Raw genomic sequence first — 21225 nt, 5'->3', positions numbered from 1 at the left:
TATTGATAAAATATAATGTAATTGTAATAATTGTTCTTTGTATCTTAATTAATAAATAATTTTATTAAATATGTATTTTTGTTGTATTTTTTATTAATAATAGTATATTTTTAACTATTAACACTTATTATTAATTAATTGATTAAAAGCAATATAATATACATTGAATATTTTTACAATTTTAATAGTCAATTTAATAATTAATTAATTAAACAAGTTAAATTTAAAATTTCAATAAATTTTTTTATTTTTTTAAATAAATTTCTATCAATTTCCATAATTTTTTTATGAGTTCTTATTGATATTCGATAATTTTCATAGATATTTCTATATTTTGAACCCTCGATATTTCTATCATTGCTAAAATTTTGAACATTGCCACACAATGGTTTTCACATGATATAGATGCAGATTAATATATATTTTGCATTTTAATGCCTTAACTTATTTACATACATAAGCGTAGCAAAATAATTAATTTATGTATTTAATTTATTTGTTTTTTTAAATTTTAAATTAATGATTTTTAAATTAAAATAAAGTATGAGAAGTTTAATTGCTTTAAAATTGAAAAGCATTAGGCGACGCTTTTAAAATAAAACGCGTCGCCTATTGTTTTAATCTTCTTAATTTTATTTAATTTTATGTTTTATTCATACGCATATGAATATTAAATAAATTAATTAGTAATAAGAAGCAACATAATTAATCCATGCATTTAATTTATTTGTGTTTAAACTTTAAATTGATGATTTTTTAAATTACTATAAAGTTTGATAAATTTAATTATTTCAAAATTGAAAAGCATCAAACTACACTTTTAGCATCAAAAGCATAGCCCGTTCTGTTAAATTTTAGTATTTTGATTAATTTTATGTTTTAATATTATGTATATAAAGATTAAGCATATTAAATAGCAATAAGAAGCAAAGTAATTAATCTATTCATTTAATTTATTTTTATTTCAATTTTAAATTAATTCTTTTGTAAAATAATAAAATCTTAACAGGATTAAATGTTTTATAATTTAAAAGGATTAGGCGACATTTTTAATATCAAAAGCACAGCTTATTGTCTTAATTTTTGAAATTTTAATTAATTATATGTTTTATTCATATGTATTTAAATATTCAATATATTAATTAGCAATATGAAGCAAAACAATTAATCTATTCGTGTAATTTATTTGCTTTTCAATTTTAAATTAATAAGAGTTTGACAAAATTGAATATTTTATAATTTACAAGCATTAGACGACGCTTTTAACATCAAAACCATTGTTTATTGTCTTAAGTCTTGGAATTTTATATAATTTTATGTTTTATTCATATGTATATGAATATTAAATATATTAATTAGCAATATGGAGCAAAATAATTAATCTATATATCTAATTTATTTGTGTTTCAATTTTAAATCAATGATTTTTAAAATCAATAAAAAGTTTGATAAATTTAATGATTTTAAAATTGAAAACCATTAGGTGATGTTTTTAACATCAAAAGTGTCGCTTGTTCTGTTAATTTGTGATATTTTAATTAATTTTAGTTTTTATTGTTATGTATATAAATATTAAATATATTAACAAGTAATATGAAGCAAAACAATTAATCTATGCATTTAATTTAATAAAAGTTTAATAAATTTAATTATTTTAAAATTCAAAACCATTAGGCATTGCTTGTAGCATCAAAAGTATCGCCTGTTGAGTTAATGTTTTGTATTTTAAATAATATTATTTTTTATTCTATGTATATGAATATTACATATATTAATTAGCAATATGAAGCAAAATAACTAATATATTTATCTAATTTTTGTGTATTTCATTTTTAAATTAATAAAATTTTTGCAAAATTAGTTATTTTATAATTTAAAAGCACTAGGCGATGCTTTTAACATCAAAAGCATTGCCTATTCTCTTAATTTTTGAAAATTTATATTATATTCACATGTATATATATATTAAATATATTAATTAGCAATAGGAAGCAAAATAATTAATATATTTATCTAATTTTTGTGTATTTCATTTTTAAATTAGTTATTTTTAAATTAATAAAATTTTTGCAAAATTAGTTATTTTATAATTTAAAAGCACTAAGCGATGCTTTTAACATCAAAAGCATGGCCTATTCTCTTAATTTTTGAAATTTTATTTAATTTTATATTATATTCATATGTATATATATATATATATTAAATATATTAATTAGAAATACGAAGCAAAATAATTAATCTATGCTTTCAATTAATTTATGTTTCAATTTTAAATTAATGATTTTTTAAATTAATAAAAATTTTGATAAATTTAATTATTTTAAAATTGAAAAGCACCAGACGATGCTTTTAAAATCAAAAGCGTAACCTATTGTATTAACTTTTGGTATTTTAATTAATTTTTTGTTTTAATATTATGTATATAAATATTAAGTATATTAAATAGCAATATGAAGCAAAATAATTAATCTATTCATTTCATTTATTTGTATTTCGGTTTTAAATTAATTATTTTTTAAACTAATAAAAAATTCATAAAATTAATTATTTTATAATTTAAAAGGATTAGCAGATGCTTTTAACATGGAAAGCGTTGCCTATTGTCTTAATTTTTTGAATTCTATTTAATTTTTTTTTGTTTTATTCGTATGTATATAAATATTAAATATATTAATTAGTAGTATAAAGCAAAGCAATTGATATATTCGTGTAATTTATTTGTCTTTCAATTTTAAATTAATTATTTTTTAAATTCATAAGAGTTTGACAAAATTAAATATTTTATAACTTAAAAGTATTAAGGGACTCTTTTAACATCAAAAGTATTGTCTATTGTCTTAATTTTTGAAATTGTATTTAATTTTATGTTTTATTCATATATATATATAAATATTAAATATATTAGTTAGTAATTTGAAGCAAAAAAAAAAATTAATAATATATGCATTTAATTATTTGTGTTTCAATTTTTAATGAATGATTTTTTTAAATAATAAAAAGTTTCGATAAATTTAATTATTTTCAAATTGAAAACCATCAGGCGATGCTTTGAATGCTAAAGGCGTCACCTATTGTGTTAATTTTTGATATCTTAATTAATATTACGTTTCATTATTATGTATATAAATATTAAATATATTAATTAGTAATATAAAGTAAAATAATAAATTTATTTATTTAATTTATTTGTGTTTTATTTTTATATTAATCATTTTTTAAATAAATAAAATTTTTGTAAAATTGATTATTTTATATTTTAAAAGCGTTAGGTGATACTTTTAACATTAGACGACGCTTTTAACATTAAAGGCATCATATATTCTCTTAATTTTTGAAATTTTATTTAATTTTATGTTTTATTCATCTGTAAATGTATATATATATATATTAAATATATTAATTAGCAATATGAAGCAGAAAAATTAATTCATGCATTGAATTAATTTGTATTTCAAATTTAAATTAATGATTTTTTAAATTAAAAAAAGAGTTTGAAAATTTTAATTGTTTTAAAATTGAAATGTATCAAGCGATTCTTTTAGCATAAAAAACGTTGCCTATTGTGTTAATTTTTGGCATTTTAATTATTTTATGTTTTATTATTATGTATATAAATATTAAATGTATTAATTTGCAATCTGAAACAAAATGATTAATCAACACATTTAATTTATTTATGTTTGTACTTAAAATTCATGATTTTTTAAATTAATAAAATTGTTTGATAAATTTAATTGTTTTAAAATTGAAAAGCACCACGTGATGGTTTTAGCATCCAAAACGTCGCCTATTGTGTTAATTTTTGGTATTTTAATTAATTTTACTTTCTTATTATGTATATAAATACTAAATATATTAATTGGCAACAGGAAGTAAAATAATTAATTTATTGATTGAATTTATTTGTGTTTCAATTTTAAATTAATTATTTTTTAAATTAATGAAAAATTTGAGAAATTTAATTAGTTTACAATTGAAAAGCATGAGGTGACGTTTTTAATATCAAAAGCGTCGTTTGCTGTGTTAATTTTTGGTATTTTAACTAATTTTATATATTATTCTTATGTGTGTATATATATTAAATATATTACTTAACAATATGAAGTAAGAGAGTTAATCTCATTTAATTTATTTGTATATCAATTTTAAATTAATGACATTTTAAACTAATAAAAAGATTGGGAGGTTGAATTGTTTTAAAATTGAAAAACGTACGTGAATATTTTAGCAAAAAATAAGAAAAAAGGTGCCTATTATGTTAATTTTTGATATTTTAACTAATTTTATATTTTATTATTATTTATATAAATATATAATTAGCAATATGAAGTAAAATAATTAATCTATTGATTTAATGTATTTGTCTTTCAATTTTAAACTAATTATTTTTTAAATTAATAAAAAGTTTATGAAATTTAATTGTTTTAAATTGAAAAGCTTCATGCAACACTTTTAATATCAAAAGCATTACCTATTATCTTAATTCTCGAAATTTATTTAATTTTGTGTTTTAATATCTCTATAAATAATAAATATATTAATTAGCAATTTGAGGCAAAATAATTAATTTATCATTTAATTGATTCTTGCTTCAATTTTAAATTAATGATTTTTTAAATTAATAAAATGTTTGACAAATTTAATTATTTTAAAATTGAAAAACTACAAGTGAAGCTTTTAGTGTGAAAAACGTCACCTATAGTGTTGTCTTCTAGCATTTTAATTAATTTTATGTTCCAATATTATGTATATAAATATTAAGCATAGTAAATAGCAATATATAGCAAAATAATTAATCTATTGATTTAATTTATTTATGTTTCATTTTTAAATTAATAAAAAGTTTGAGAAATTTAATTATTTTCAAATTGAAAAGCATCAGGTAGCGTTTTAATGTCCAAAGTGTTGCCTGTTGCGTTAATTTTTGGTATTTTAACTAATTATATATTTTATTCATATATTTATAAATATTAAATATATTAATTAGCAATATAAAACAAAATATTTAATCTATTCATTTAATTTATTTATGTTTCAATTTTAAATTAACAAAAATTCGATAAAACTAATTATTTTATAATTTAAAAGGATTGAGGGATGCTTTTAACATAAAACAAATGTCACCTATTGCCTTAAATTTTGAAATTTTAATTAATTTTATATTTTATTCATATGTATGTAAATATTAAATAAATTAATTAGAAATATGAAGCAAAATTAATTACTCTATCCATTTAATTTATTTGTGATTCAATTTTAAATTAATGATTTCTTAAATAAAAAAAAATTTGAAAACTTTAATTGTTTTAAAATTTAAAAGCATCAGGTGACGCTTTTAGCATCAAAAGCATTTCCTTTTGTGTTATTAAAAGGATTAAGGGATGCTTTTAACATAAAAAAGGGTTGCATGTTATGTTAACTTTTTATATTTTAATTATTTTTATGTTTTAATGTTATATATATTAATATTAAGTATATTAAATTGAAGCAAAATAATTAACATATTCATTTAATTTATTTGTGTTTCAAATTTAAATTTATTATTTTCTAAGTTATTTTGATAAAATAATTATTTCAAAATTGAAAATTATGAGTTGACGCTTTTAGCATTAAAAGCATCGCCTGTTGCGTTAATTTTTGTTATCTTAAATAATTTTATGTTTTACTAATTACGTATATTAAAATTAGCAATATGAAGTAAAATAATTAATCTATTGATTTAATTTATATGTCTTTAAATTTTAAACTAATTATTTTTTAAATTAAGTATCAGGGAACGCTTTTAACATCGAAAGCATTGGTTATTATCTTAATTCTTGAAATTTTATTTAATTTTCTGTTTCATTCATATGTATATAAATATTAAATATATTAATTAGCAATTTGAAGCAAAACAATTAATTTATGCATTTAATTAATTTGTGTTTCAATTTTAAATTAATAATAAGTTTGACAAATTTAATTATTTTAAACTTGAAAAGCAATAGGTGAAGCTTTTAGTGTCAAAAGCGTCGCTTATTGTGTTATCTTCAAGCATTTTAATTAATTTTATGTTTTAATATTATGTATAAAAATATTAAGCATATTAAATAAAAATATAAAGCAAAATAATTAATCTATTGATTTAAATTATTTGTGTTTCATTTTTAAATTAATTAAAAGTTTGAGAAATTTAATTATTTTAAAATTGAAGAGCATCAGTGCCAGGTGGCACTTTTAACGTCAAAAGCATCGCTTGTTGCATTAATTTTTTAAGACAATGGCTGTATTGTCCCATGCCACCATCCACCAAATCTGTCTCCCATTATCATTCATGCGATCATAGACGAAACCCCCTGATGAGTGAGCAAGTGATTCATTAGCTCTGAGATGAAGAAACGAATGCTGCTCTCCAATGCCAACATTTGGTGGGTAGGGAACATTTCCAGTGCCACCAGATCAATCATGGTGCTGTCCTTTATACTATATAATTTGTCTAGTGCCATTGAAAATTTGGCCAGACGTGAACAGACCACCAGTGGCCATGCCTTGGATATATTAGCTTGGTTACTATATTTTCAAGTACGTATCAAAGAAAATAACTCAATTGTTCATTGTGTGTCAAAACTACATATCTACATATATATATATATATATATAGAAAATTTATGCTAGTGCCGCGCATTAGGCATGAGCTAAGCACATGACAAATAGCTATAAATATGTGGAAGCACAAGTAATTGGGCGTTAGTTACTACATCAATATCTTACACACACACACACACACACACACATATATATATATTATTGTATATGCTTACCAATAAAAAACTCTTGATCCGCCCAGTAGCTAGGTTGGGTAATTAATCATGTCAGCAAAATTTCCACACCTTCCATACATCATAGTTTAAATTTGCAATTAAAAAAATTTCCATTATCTTAAATAGGTTATTATATTTATTACGTGGATTTTTAATATGGTTTTCATGAATTTAAATATATGGTTTTTGTTTTTTTTTGTTTTTTTGTTTTTTTTTTTGGTTACGATCAAATGTTGTATTTTACAAATTTTTATCGTAAATTTGTTTTTTAAAAAAAAAATCTTGGCCAGCACAGCTCCACCCCTTATTACATACATAAAAGGAAATGGTTCTTTAAATATTTGCAGACCAAAGGATAATACAATTTAACAATATTTCATTTCAAAAACCATAGTATATCATAAAAGTAACATAAACTCGCCATATCATAAACTATAATGGTACCAACCATACCTACATAAATACATAATCATTAGTACTGCATAAGTTAGGCATCCTCAACATACGATTAAGTTGACATAAAAGGCCATGATAATATGCATATCATGGTATTTTATATCATTTTTAAACAAATATTATACATACTGTGAATAAAAATATACTAAAATAATATATTTTTTTACTAAAATATCAATTATATTAAAATTAGTACCAGAGGAGTAGTGGAGTGCATGCATGTGAGATGTCGTGAGTAGTGCCCAAGAAAATATGTTAAAATTATGGCGTGCCAGAGGAGCAGTGGAGTGCATGCATGTGAGGTGTGGTGATTGTCTAAGAAAATATGTTATAATAATTTCTTCATGCTCATAATTCAAATTTATAATTTTTAAATTATAAATATAAATAATTTATCAATTGAATCAATTTTATTTAACATTTCATACTATTTTAAACAAACAATATATATATATATATATATTATAAATAAAAATATATTAAAATAATATCCTTTTTAATGAAATATCAATTTCATACATATATACCGTGGACCAGGAACTAAAAATAATGCACTTCTATTATTCAAAAAATATATATATATAAATAAAGATCTATACATCTTTGTTAACAAAAAAAAAAGTGCATAAGATATATTTTAGTTTTTGATAAATTTTTTTTTTTCTGTTTTCATATATAAAATTAGATACAGTACCTTTTTAATTGATGATTGCATGATTAAATAAATTTAATTTCTTTGTATAAGTTTTTGAGGTAGTTGCATCCACAAATTAGCTAATAAAATATGATACTAAGATTAATGAGATAAAAAAAAATTTGTTCGCTCTAGAGCACTACAGACTCTTTAGTACTTCTTTTATTCTTATAGTGAGCAACTTAATTTCCAATTGGTATGTAATGTCACGGTACATGGCGCCAGCAATGTGGAAGAAAAATTTAATACATGTGGCATTAAATTATGGAGTGCCAGAGGAACAGTGGAGTACATGCATGTGTGGTGTCCAAGAAAATAAGTTAGAATTTTCTTCCGTCTTACATTGTGTTTCTTTTAATTATTTAAAATAAATTTTCTTTTTAGTTCACTATTTTAAATTTATAATTTTTAAATTAAAACACCAGCTAGCGTTGAATGGAATGTAATAAAACAAAACTTGCCTCTCAATTGAAACTCTAGCAGCTATGATGGATACTTGGCCCATGTATCGATTACTGATGGCAATTTCCCTAAAACTCATGATAAAGAAGAAGAGATGTCAAACACAGACATATCCACTGCATCCATTGCATTAACGTCGTTCACTGCCATGATTGTTCAATCATCAAAAAAGCAACGTTCACTTTCTAAGTCAAGAGATTTCTTATATTGCAAGACTTGCAAGATTTCCATTGACAAAAAATGCCTTTAAGACAATAGTTGACCTCATTTAATATTTTTGAATTTCGTCTAATATAGTAAGATGTAATTAGCTTTCTTCTTGATCATAGCTTCCTTTTTTGCTCAAAACCGTACCTCTATAAATTCTCTCCATTCTATAAAATTTGCATACAAGAAATAATACACATAGTTGGTTACCTTCTTCATGGTACTAGAGCATCATTCCACACATACCACTATTATGGATTCTCAAAACGAATTTTCTTCATGGCCAAGTACTAGCAGCAGAGCTTTTGTTCCATAAGAACCCATCATAACCGTCCAATCTTTTCACCAGTGTACCAGTTTGATTGAAATCAAACTGAATGCCTCAAACTTTCTCTTTTGTCATTCAGTTTGTATTGTCACTGATGGATAAGTTTATTTTGGACAAGATGAAGATGAATAACAAGACAATAATCAAGCTTACTTTGGACAACGTAGCCGTGGAAGAAGTTGTAGAAATCGTGGTGGTGGCCATTTCAATTCAAAAGGAAAAGGCTTTACTCCAGTAGGGAACTTCTCTGAAACCAAGAAACCAGAAATCAAAACCAATATTGAAGGCAATTCAGGATGAAATAGTAAAGGTAAAATTATTTGTCAAATATCACTACAAAAAATTTGGGCAATGACTACAAGAAATTCTAGTGACAGATGAAAATTTATCACTTTATCTAGGCAATTAGTGACAAAAAATTTCTTTGTCACATTTAGTGACTGGGTCACTTAATTAGTGACAAATTTTTACTTTATCATCTACTTTTGTAACTAGTTGCCCTTTAAAGTTTGGAGGCAATTTTTCTTTTTTGAATTTATTTGATGCTAATAGCGACAAAAATTTATGTTTGTAACTAATTCTAAGATATTCGATATAACAGATAACTTTAGACACTACTGTGACAAATAAAAAGTTGTCAGTTTATATAGGTGATTGGTGACAAAAATTTTCTTTGTCACATTTAATGATTGGATCATTTAATTAGTGATAAAGTTTTATTTTGTCACCTATATTTGTAACTAATTTCCCTTTGAAGGCAGATTTTTTATTTATTTATTTGATATCAATGGTGACAAATATTTTACATTTGTAACTAATCCTACCAAATAGATAACGTTGACAAAGATATTGAACAGATAACTTTAGATACTACTATGACAAATGAAAACTTGTCAGTTTATATAGGCAATTGGTGGCCAAAATTTTTGTTATTACATTTAATGATTAGGTCATTTAATTAGTGATAAATTCTTAATTTGTGACCTATATTTGTAACTAATTGCTCTTTGGAAGGAAATATTTCTTAATTTTTTTGATGACAATGGTGACAAATATTTTTTGTAACTAATTTATATATACATATAAAAAGAAAAGAGGACAATGCCCTTGATGAAGCTTTTTTCTTCTCCAGCCAGCAGCCCCAATGTTTTACAAAACCCACACAGGCCACTTCCATTGGAAAATCGCTCTAATCTCGACACTGATCCACCACATTGCCACCTCAGCCACCAAGCCCAATCTGCCAATGATCAAACCATGGTGACCCGATGTGCAGGGGAAGAGCTGAACTCGAGCGATCACTATTTCATTCAGATCGCCGAAAGTTAGTGGTTCTCAGATCTTAGGGCCGACCATTTCCACCACTATTGGACTTCTTGAGCTCGAATAAAAGCTCAGATTGGCTTGAAATTTACTCGTTGGAATTAGAATGGAAGTTTCATTCTAGGATACTGCCAATTATATATGATAGTATTCGATGCATGATATTGTATGCTTTTGTTACTGGTTTTCTCCAAGCTCAATTCGTTTCTTTACCATGACTATATATATATGTTGTTAATTTAAGATGTAATTGACCATGGTGAACTGAGAGATAGAAAAGAGCTAGCTAGCTTGTTATCCATTTTTTGACCCCAATGAGTTGAGTTATTAACGATTGAAAGTTATAAGCATGCAATTTTCTTGTCTTGGCTAAACACACTGGGTCCTTGATTCTTACTGCAGTTTTTATGTGGAGATATAGCATAAATGACATACTTTGGTTTGAAGTGATCCACAGTTTCTAGGTAGTTGGAGGATATGTAATAGGATTTATGAGTTGTGAGTTGGGACTATTATTTTCCATCTAAATCCATGAATGTTTTCTTACCAAGGTTTGTGGACCATCAGTAAAGCCTTTGCAGTGCTCAACTATTAGTAAGGTCCAGAAGCTTCTTGCTTTAAGCAGAGATTTTTTCTAAAATTACACCACTGCATAAGTGATGCCAGTGGTAAACAAGATTGAGAGTTTTTAAAGTTAATATATATTATAAGCAATTTTGAGAGTTTTTAATTAAGTGATAATAACATACAGGATATGAAGGTTACGATGCTATAGTAGGCAGCAACTTGTCAAGAGAAATGGTTCATTTGCAAAACTCTATTATATGTGTAGCTGCGGTTAATATGAGTGAATATCAAATCTCAAGTTGATTATTTCATTAATTTTTTTGCTTGGGTGTATCTAGAAGCTTTTTATATAGGAGTCTGACATTACACTGTGTCACTTTGATTTGGTGTGGTGTCACACTAGCATGCGATTTTGTGTAAAATTCAACTCTTTATTTTGGTGCTGCTGGTATTAATTTTGGGTGGTTACCTCTTTTGGCTTTACCTCTGTAAACATGCATGAGTTTGGCAGATTTTTGTCCACTCTTTTGGTCCTTAGCTCGCATTTCAGGTCATGGTAGCACCTGCCTTGAATACAATTAGTGTCAAATATTTCTAATTAAATTAGATTTCTACTAAATGATTCTTTTTCTTTTTTGTTTATAATATAGGATCCTTGGAGAATATATTGATGAACTGCAGTAGAAGATGGAGATTGTAAAGATTTAGCGAGTATAGGCAACCATCTTGTATATATATATATATATATATTTTTTTTTTTTCCCCCCCCTAGAATTACAAATTGTTTTTGTTTATATTTTCCTTTTGATGTAATCTTATTGTGTCTGGTACACATTATATTTAGTTGGTGTTTAATGAATTTTGTAGTACAAGATAAATGTTTAATAAAGTATATACTTTTATTTTAATTGCATTTCAGAAGTGTCATTTTATATTTTTAAATGACAATTAATGATATTATAATTAATTAGTAAGATCTAATAAAAACAATTTTTATCAAATAATATTGCTAGTTGATATATTATTTTTAGTTACAAAACTATTGTCACCAAATAAAAAATTAGTTTCAATGACAGGTTGAATAACTTAACCATGGTTTATGTTATATCGTAACAAGTCGGTGACAAAAAGTTGTTTACTTGTCACTGGAAAGGCTCAATGACAAATCATATGTGTCATCAACATTTTAAATGACAAATCAGATGTGCCACTGATGGTTTAAGTGATAAATAATATTTTGTCACCTATTGTATTTATTGTCACTGATGGATAAGTTTGACCAATTTCTACAACTATATTGGTAACAAAATGTGTACATACAATGACAAAAAGAGGAGGGTTAAGTGACAAAAACGAATGTTACGGTAAAACTCCAATCTATGTCAAAGATATTTTTTGTCACAATTACATGCTCTTTCCATGACAAATTACACAGTTCATCACTAAACTACTTTGTGATGGGTCTATCACGGCAAACACAAGACGATCTAATTTTGTCACCTAAATGAGATAAGGCAACAAAATGACCGTTACAAGACAAATTAGCTGTATAGTAGTTACCCAAATTTTTGTAGTGTATGTTATGAACTTAATCATAGTGCCATAGATTGCTGGCATAGGTTTGATCATTCATATATCAAGGATAACATCCCAGAAGCACTAGCAGCACTTAACATTGCAGACAACTCTGATCCAAACTTCTATGTAGATTCGAGTGCCACTGCACACATGACAAATGACAGTGGTAAAATAATTAATTCTCATCCTTATAAAGGTAGTGATAGTATATATGTCGGCAATGGGAATAGCCTTGCAATATCTCGCATTGGCAATGCTAAACTTAAAACTGAAAATGGATGTTTAGATCATCAAAATGCTCTTGTAGTTCCAAAATTGAAAAGAACCCCTTCAACTAACAACAGATAATGATTGTATTTTTGAATTCTCATCCAATGGTTTTATGATAAAGGATTGTAATCAAAAAATCATTGCAAAAGCGTACATGAAGGGAAAGTTGTACGTTCTGAATGAAGTGAAGCATCATGCTTTAAGTGCAGCAAAGGCCTTGGCAGATCTTTGGCACTAATGCTTGGGACATTAATTCCAATAATGTTATTAATGTTTCCTGTTGTACAAATAAGTTTAGTGTTTGTGCTAGTTGTTAATTAGGGAAGAGCTGCAAACTTCCTTGCTCTTTATCTAATAAAACTTCATTGTTTCCTTTGGAAAAGATCCATTGTGATATTTGGGGACCAGCCTCAACATTTTAAACACAAAAATACCATTTGTATGTTACTGTCATTGATGATTATTCGAGGTACACTAGGCTATTTATTTTGTGTAAAAATCAAAATGTTTTAAATGTTTCCGTAAATTTCAAAGAATGGTAGAGAACCAATTCGACAGATGAATTGAAATTCTTCAAAGTGATGGAGGAGGTAAGTTTATATCTTCAGCTTTCAAGGAACACTTAGCTAAGCATGCAATTTTTCATCAAACGTCCTGTCCAAAAACCTCATAACAAAATGGGGTTGCTCAAAGGAAACATAGGCATGTGGTGGAAATGGGTTTAACTATGATGTTCCATGCAATGTACCCATGAAATTATGGGTGCAAGCTTTCTTAACTTCATATTTTCACATTCACAGATTACCTTCATCTGTTTCAAAAATTGAAACCCCATATTTTCGTCTACTTAAAAGGCATCCAGATTATCAAAGTTTGAGACTCTTTTATTGTAGGTGCTACCCTTATCTTCGGAGTTATGCAGTAAATAAATTTTCAAAGAAAACTCTTCCTTGTATCTTCATTGGATACCGCTCCCAACATAAAGGATTTCACTGTTTCTGATGCGAATCCACCCGAGACAGCTCGACCAACAACCCGCTGGGGTGCTGACCCATTACAAATGAAGGTGGGGCCGATCACTAGGGCCCAAGCCAAGAAGTTCAAGGACAATCTTGCTGTCTTCATACAAGGAATAAGTCATAGTCAAGAGGGGTTGGCCATATCTAAAGAACAAAGGCCTGTTTTACTCATACAAGCAATAGAAGCCAAAACGGGGTCGGGTGACGTTTTTGGTAACAATAAAGAGGCCGGGTTGTATGAAGTGGAACCCCATCTTTATGGTTTCAATTCATATGGAGGATGAGTCATAGAAACCAGCCAAAGAAGCTTCAAAGCCGACCAACAAGGTGGTTTGCGCACAAGGAGAAGGAAAGGCCGGATTTGCTGTATTCTTCGCGGGTTTTACTGTATTTTACTGTATTAACCTTTTCTCATACTTCCAAGCAAGGGAAACGTGGGGAACTTCACAATAAGCTTATTTGGCATCCTACAAAGCATATTGAAGCTGATTTGGAGCTCAATTTGGTCAAAGAATAGTCAAAGTCAAATTAGTCAAAAAGCTAGTATTATAGTTTCCTAATTTTATTCTACTTTTTGTTTTAGGAAACTACCTTTACTTTTTAGTTTTATTTATTTATTTTCTGGATAAATAAGTTTAGGAAAGTTTTTATTTTATTATTTTCATTGTAAATTAATTAATTTCTAAACTCAAAATAAAGGAATTAATTAATCCAAATTAGTTTAGGAATAGGAAAGTTTCGGCCAAGGTAGAATTCTTCTTTGTGTGGCCGGTTTTTCCTAGGGTTTTTAGGGTTTATTTTGTTTCTTTCAAAGCCTATTTAAAGGCTTATTTTTCATTAATAACATAACTTTAAAACTTTGATTTGATTAAGAAAATACTTGTGAGATTAATTATCTCTTTGTTCTTTGAGAACACCTAAAATACCATTAGAGAATTGGTTGTTTTAGCTTGACTTATCAATAGGTTTTCCATTCCCTATTGTGGCGTCTTCATTATACCAAGGTTTCTAACCACAGGTTGGTTAGGGGTTGAGGTCCATTCCATTAGAACTTGAACTTAATTAAAGATCCGAGCTAATATAATACGGGTTTAGGAGCAGGTCGTCCTAGGTTCGTATCATTTGGTATCAGAGCTAAATTTTGTTCAGGTTTGATCTATCTTTATTTGCTTTATTTGTTTTTGTGTTATTCTGCAATTTTAGCATTAGGTTAAGGTTGCATCTATCCCATCCATGTTCAGCATCTCTTTAAAAAAACAAAAAAAAAAAAAAAAAAACAAAAAAACAAAAACTCATTCCTAGTTGAATTAGGTTTCCTTGTTTTACCATATCTTTGTTTCCTAGTTTGTTGGTTGTTTTTCATCATTGTTCTTGTTAATTTTGTTTTTTTTGATTTTCCTTTGCTGTTTTAGTCTTAAATATTTGCATTCATATATTCAAAAAAAAAAAAAAAAAAAAAAGAAGTTTGCGGCAACATTTAAAAAAAAAAAAAAAAAACTGCACATTTTGTTTATTTGGAGGTCACGGGTTTGGTGAATTTTTGGAGTTGGAATTGCAAATTTGTTGTTTATTCTTGCTACTGCAGTTGTGTATGATATTTAGTGAGTGAAAAAAAAAAAAGAAAAGAGAAAAAAAAAAAAAGAAAGCCGAATATAAAAAAAAAAAAAATTATATATATCGGTTTGTTGAAAATTGGTATTGAAGTTTGTTGCTGGAAATTTTTTTTTGTAACTGCTGCTTTGCTAATTATTTATTCCATATTTGGAGTTTCTGCAGAGTTATTTTTGCTGCTGGATATTTGAGTTTGAGTGTTAAATTATTTGGATTAAAATTAGTGAAAGGAATTGATACAAAACTTGAATTACAAGAACAACAACCAACACTTTTCTATATTTTTGTTCTCTTTGATTCTTGTTCGTATTTGAATTTTTTTTTCTGGAATTTTATTCTTGAACTCATAATCTACTACCATCTGGTGCAGTTTTCAAAAATTCCAACGTTTTCCCAATATTTTGTGTTTTCTTGTCTAGAAAGCCGAAAAATTAGGATTTGTTGGATTCTTTCGGTATTGCCTACTTTTTGCTACTGCTTTGTTGATAAGTTTAATTAAAACATACTAGTGATCTAATTGCTGTTTTGTGGGTGTTTTAATTAGAACTTTGAGATAATTCATTGAGTGGAAAAAGGCAAGAGTGTGAGAGCTTAAAAGAGGGTAAAAGCCGAAACTAGTGTGCAATCACGAGTGTCGAGACCTTGTTTGAGTGAAACACGTGAGGGAGTGAATATTGTGAGGATTTATTTTATTTTTGCAATATTTTACTAACATGGCAGATTCTAGAATAATAAGAGGAGATCCACCCTTGAGGATCAATGAGGAAGAGTCCGTAGCATTTCATGGCGATGACCGAGCTACCGGAAGTGGAGACCAAGTGGACTTGAGAACTATTTTGGAATCAATACAGCGGATGAGTGCTCAATTTGAGCATGTAAATCAAAGAGTGGGAAGATTAGAAGCCTCACAAGGAAGGCCAAATACAAGAAATAGGCAAGAATTCCATGGAGGACGAGGCCGAGGACGAGGAGGTCGCGAGAGGCCGAGAGAGGAATTTGATGAGGAGCCATTGGACGGTGACTTTGAGGAAGGTATGGACGAAACCTTTGCTGTCCAAGATAGAGCTGGCCGTGGGAGATATAGGAGGGAGGATACAGATGAAGATTTGGGGAATATCAAGGTTAATATCCCACCTTTTATGGGTAAAAGTGATCCTGAAGCTTATTTGGAGTGGGAAGAGAAAATGGAGATGATTTTTGACTGCCACAACTATTCGGAAGGTAAGAAGGTGAAGATGGCAGCAATGGAGTTTGGCCATTATGCACTCCAATGGTGGATAAATGAGCAAAGCACCCGAAGGAGGGTTGGTGAAGACTTAATTACAACATGGCGACAAATGAAAGGAGTCATGAGGAAGCAGTTTGTGCCATCCCATTACCAAAGGTTGCTGCATCAAAGGCTTCAATCTTTGTCTCAAGGAAGTAAGTCTGTGGAGGATTATTACAAAGAGATGGAGATGTTAATGATGAGGTTAAACATGAGGGAGGATAGAGAGGCAACAATGGCAAGATTTCTTGGAGGGTTAAACCGTGACATTGCCAACCAACTTGAATTACAACAATACTTGGAATTGGAGGAGATGTTGCATGTAGCCATTAAACTTGAGAACCAATTCAAGAGGAGGAGTGTTAGTACACGGTTTGGAGGAGTTTCTAGCAGTGGAAGGACAAGTTCAAGTGGCTGGAAAAACAATTCAACTTATGAAAACAAGTTGAGGCCGAAATTAGGAGAGGAATCTACCAACCGGCCAAGAAGGGAGGTCAAGACCGAATCTGTCCAAGCACTTAGAGGTGAGATAAAATCTGATCCTAAACCTCAAAAATCTAGAGAAATAATTTGTTTTAAGTGCCAAGGAAGAGGACACATATCCAGCCAATGCCCAAATAGAAGAATCATGGTATTAAAGGGCGATGGTGAGCTGGAATCCGCAAGTGAAGAAAGTGGGGCTGAAACCGAGCAAGAGGAGGCTTGTAATGAAGATGAAACCGAACCTGTAGATACATCTAATTCCGAGTTAAGCTTGGTTTCAAGGAGAGTACTTGCTGTCTACAAAGATGAGGAGCAGATACAAAGGGAAAACATCTTCCACACTCGCTGCGAAATACAAGGTAAAATTTGTAACATGATTATAGATAGTGGGAGTTGTACTAATGTGATAAGTAATCTTGTAGTTGATAAATTAGGCTTGAAAACAATTAAACATCCAGAACCTTATAGATTACAATGGCTTAATGATAGTGGTGAGATGAAAGTAAACAAACAAGCCAAAGTAAAATTTAATATAGGTAGATATGAGGATGTAGTTTTATGTGATATTGTGCCTATGATTGCCGGACATATACTATTAGGTAGACCATGGCAATTTGATAAAGATGCTACTCATTTTGGTCGAGAAAATAGTATTGTTTTCAGGTTTAAAGGGAAGAAGATCAAGCTGGAACCATTATCTCCTAAAGAGGTTTACAAAGACCAATTACAAATGCAACAAAGGAGAGAAGCCGAGAAGCTCAAGGAAAAAGCAAGTATGGCACCAATGGCCTCACCATCCTTTCAAGAAGGTAAGATTGAGGTTGCTGACCAAGGTAAGGGTTCTAAGGTTCATGTTGAGTGGAAAGACCAAGAAAAAGCCGAGAGAGAGGAGAGAAAAGAGAGCAAACCCGAAAGCATAAAAAAACCGGAAATTTTCGCCAATGAGAGCCAAACCGAAGGAAGAAAAAGAAAAGAAAGAAAAGAGAGGAAAAACCAGAATTTTTATTTGAGTTTAGGGGATATTAATAAGGTTATTGAGTGTAAGAAACCCTTGCTGGTCATGCTTTACAAAGAAAATTATTTAAATGATCAAACTAACTTTTAAGAACTTGAATTGCCAAGTTCAATGATTTCTCTTTTGAAGGAATTTGGAGATGTCTTCCCAAATGAGATTCCAAGTGGTTTACCACCTATTCGAGGGATAGAACATCAAATTGACTTTGTTTCAGGGGCTTCCATACCAAATAGACCAGCTTATAGGAGCAATCCCGAAGAAACAAAGGAGCTGCAAAAATAGGTAAGTGATTTGCTTGATAAAGGATATATTCGTGAGAGTTTAAGTCCTTGTGCTGTTCCTGTTTTGTTGGTACCTAAAAAGGATGGTTCTTGGAGAATGTGTGTTGATTGTAGGGCTATAAATAATATTACCATCAAATATAGACATCCCATTCCTAGATTAGATGATATGCTTGATGAGTTGCATGGTGCTTGCATGTTTACAAAAATTGATCTTAGGAGTGGTTATCACCAAATTAGGATGAGAGAAGGTGATGAATGGAAAACCGAATTCAAAACTAAATATGGACTGTATGAATGGTTAGTTATGCCTTTTGGATTATCCAATGCACCTAGTACTTTCATGAGGCTTATGAATCATGTAATGCGTCCATTTATTGGTAAATTTGTGGTTGTATATTTTGATGACATTTTAATATATAGCCGAAATTTGGATGACCATGTGGATCAACTTAGGCAAGTTTTGCAAGTTCTTAGAAAGGATAGATTATTTGCTAACATTAAAAAATGTGACTTTTGAAAAGAAGAACTTGTATTTCTAGGTTTTGTAGTAAGTGCTGCAGGAATCAAAGTTGACCAAGCTAAAGTGAAGGCAATCCAAGAGTGGCCGGTTCCTACATCCATTACCCAAGTGAGGAGCTTTCATGGCTTGGCAAGCTTTTACCGAAGATTTGTCAAGGATTTTAGTACCATAGCAGCACCATTGAATGAAGTTGTCAAGAAGAATGTTGGCTTCAAATGGGGGGAAGTACAAGAAAAATCTTTTAATTTGTTGAAAGAAAAATTATGTAATGCACCTTTGTTAGTTTTGCCAAAATTTTCTAAGACTTTTGAAATTGAGTGTGATGCTTCGGGTGTAGGTATTGGAGCTGTTTTAATGCAAGAAGGAAGGCCCATAGCCTACTTTAGTGAAAAATTGAATGGAGCTGCCCTAAACTACCCGACTTATGACAAGGAGATGTATGCTTTGGTGAGGGCTTTGGAGACGTGGCAGCATTATCTCATGCCAAAGGAGTTTGTGATTCATACGGATCATGAGTCTTTGAAGCATATCAAGGGTCAAGGAAAGCTCAACCGAAGGCATGCTAAGTGGATTGAATTTATTGAAACATTTCCATATGTGATCCGCTACAAAAAAGGTAAGGAAAATGTGGTTGCCGATGCATTATCCCGAAGGTATGTGCTCTTTTCTACCTTAGATGCTAGATTGCTTAGATTTGAACAATTGAATGAACTTTATGAGCATGATAGTGACTTTGGACAAATTTTTAGAACCTGTTTGAAACATGGATTTAATAAATTTTACATATTTGAGGGATATTTGTTTAAGGAAAACAAACTTTGTGTGCCTAATTGTAGTATTAGGGAATTATTGGTTCGGGAAGGACATGGGGGTGGTTTAATGGGTCATTTTGGTATTTTAAAGACTTTATCCTTGCTGCAAGAACATTTTTATTGGCCTAACATGAGGAGAGATGTTGAGAGAATTTGTGAAAGATGTGTGAAGTGCCGAAAAACAAAATCAACATTGAAACCGCATGGATTGTATAAGCCTTTGCCGATTCCTACCTATCCTTGGATAGATTTGTCTATGGATTTTTTCTTGGGTTGCCTAGGTCAAGGATAGGTAAGGATTCAATATTTGTTGTAGTAGATAGGTTTTCTAAGATGGCACATTTTATTGCATGTAATAAAACTGATGATGCATCCAACATTGCTAATTTATTTTTCAAGGAAATTGTGAGATTGCATGGAATGCCAAAAACTATTGTGTCGGATAGGGATGCTAAGTTCTTAAGCTATTTTTGGAAAACATTGTGGGCTAAATTAGGTACTAAGCTTTTATTTTCAACTACTTGTCATCCACAAACTGATGGACAAACCGAAGTAGTAAATAGAACCTTGTCTGCATTGTTGAGAGCATTAATTAGTAGAAACTTAAGGACTTGGGAAGAATGTTTGCCACATGTTGAATTTGCATATAATAGGTCTTTACATTCAGCAACCAAATTTACTCCATTTGAAATTGTTTATGGTTTTAATCCTTTGACTCCATTAGATTTAACACCTTTGCCTTTAAGTGAGCGTGCTAATCTAGATGGAAAACAAAAAGCTGATTTTGTAAAGCAGATTCATGAGAAGACTCGAGCAAACATTGAGAGAAGGACCGAGCAATATGCAAGGGTGGCTAATCAAGGCTGAAAATCAATGGTGTTTGAACCTGGAGATTGGGTGTGGCTGCACTTAAGGAAAGAAAGATTCCCCGAACAAATGAAATCAAAACTCATGCCGAGGGGTGATGGACCTTTTCAAGTTTTGGAGAGGATAAACGACAATGCTTACAAGCTTGATCTACCGGGTGAGTATAATGTTAGTGCCTCCATTAATGTTGCTGATTTATCTCCTTTTGCTGCAGGTGATGATTTTGATTTGAGGACAAATCCTTTTCAAGAGGAGGGGAATGATGCGAATCCACCCGAGACAGCTCGACCAACAACCCGCTGGGGTGCTGACCCATTACAAATGAAGGTGGGGCCGATCACTAGGGCCCAAGCCAAGAAGTTCAAGGACAATCTTGCTATCTTCATACAAGGAATAAGTCATAGTCAAGAGGGGTTGGCCATATCTAAAGAACAAAGGCCTGTTTTACTCATACAAGCAATAGAAGCCAAAACGGGGTCGGGTGACATTTTTGGTAACAATAAAGAGGCCGGGTTGTATGAAGTGGAACCCCATCTTTATGGTTTCAATTCATATGGAGGATGAGTCATAGAAACCAGCCAAAGTAGCTTCAAAGCCGACCAACAAGGTGGTTTGCGCACAAGGAGAAGGAAAGGCCGAATTTGCTGTATTCTTCGCGGGTT

General features: G+C 29.3%; 1 pseudogene; it reads left to right on the top strand.

Moving 5' to 3' along the window:
- The first annotated feature begins 16532 nt into the window (after nt 1-16532).
- Nucleotides 16533-20710, top strand: LOC132799867 (uncharacterized; annotated as a pseudogene).
- The last annotated feature ends 515 nt before the right edge of the window (nt 20711-21225 follow it).

This window comes from Ziziphus jujuba, chromosome 11 (assembly GCF_031755915.1).
Source record: "Ziziphus jujuba cultivar Dongzao chromosome 11, ASM3175591v1".
NCBI lineage: Eukaryota > Viridiplantae > Streptophyta > Magnoliopsida > Rosales > Rhamnaceae > Ziziphus > Ziziphus jujuba.
Note: the sequence above shows the minus strand (reverse complement) of the source record. Positions and strands in the feature narration are given on the sequence as shown.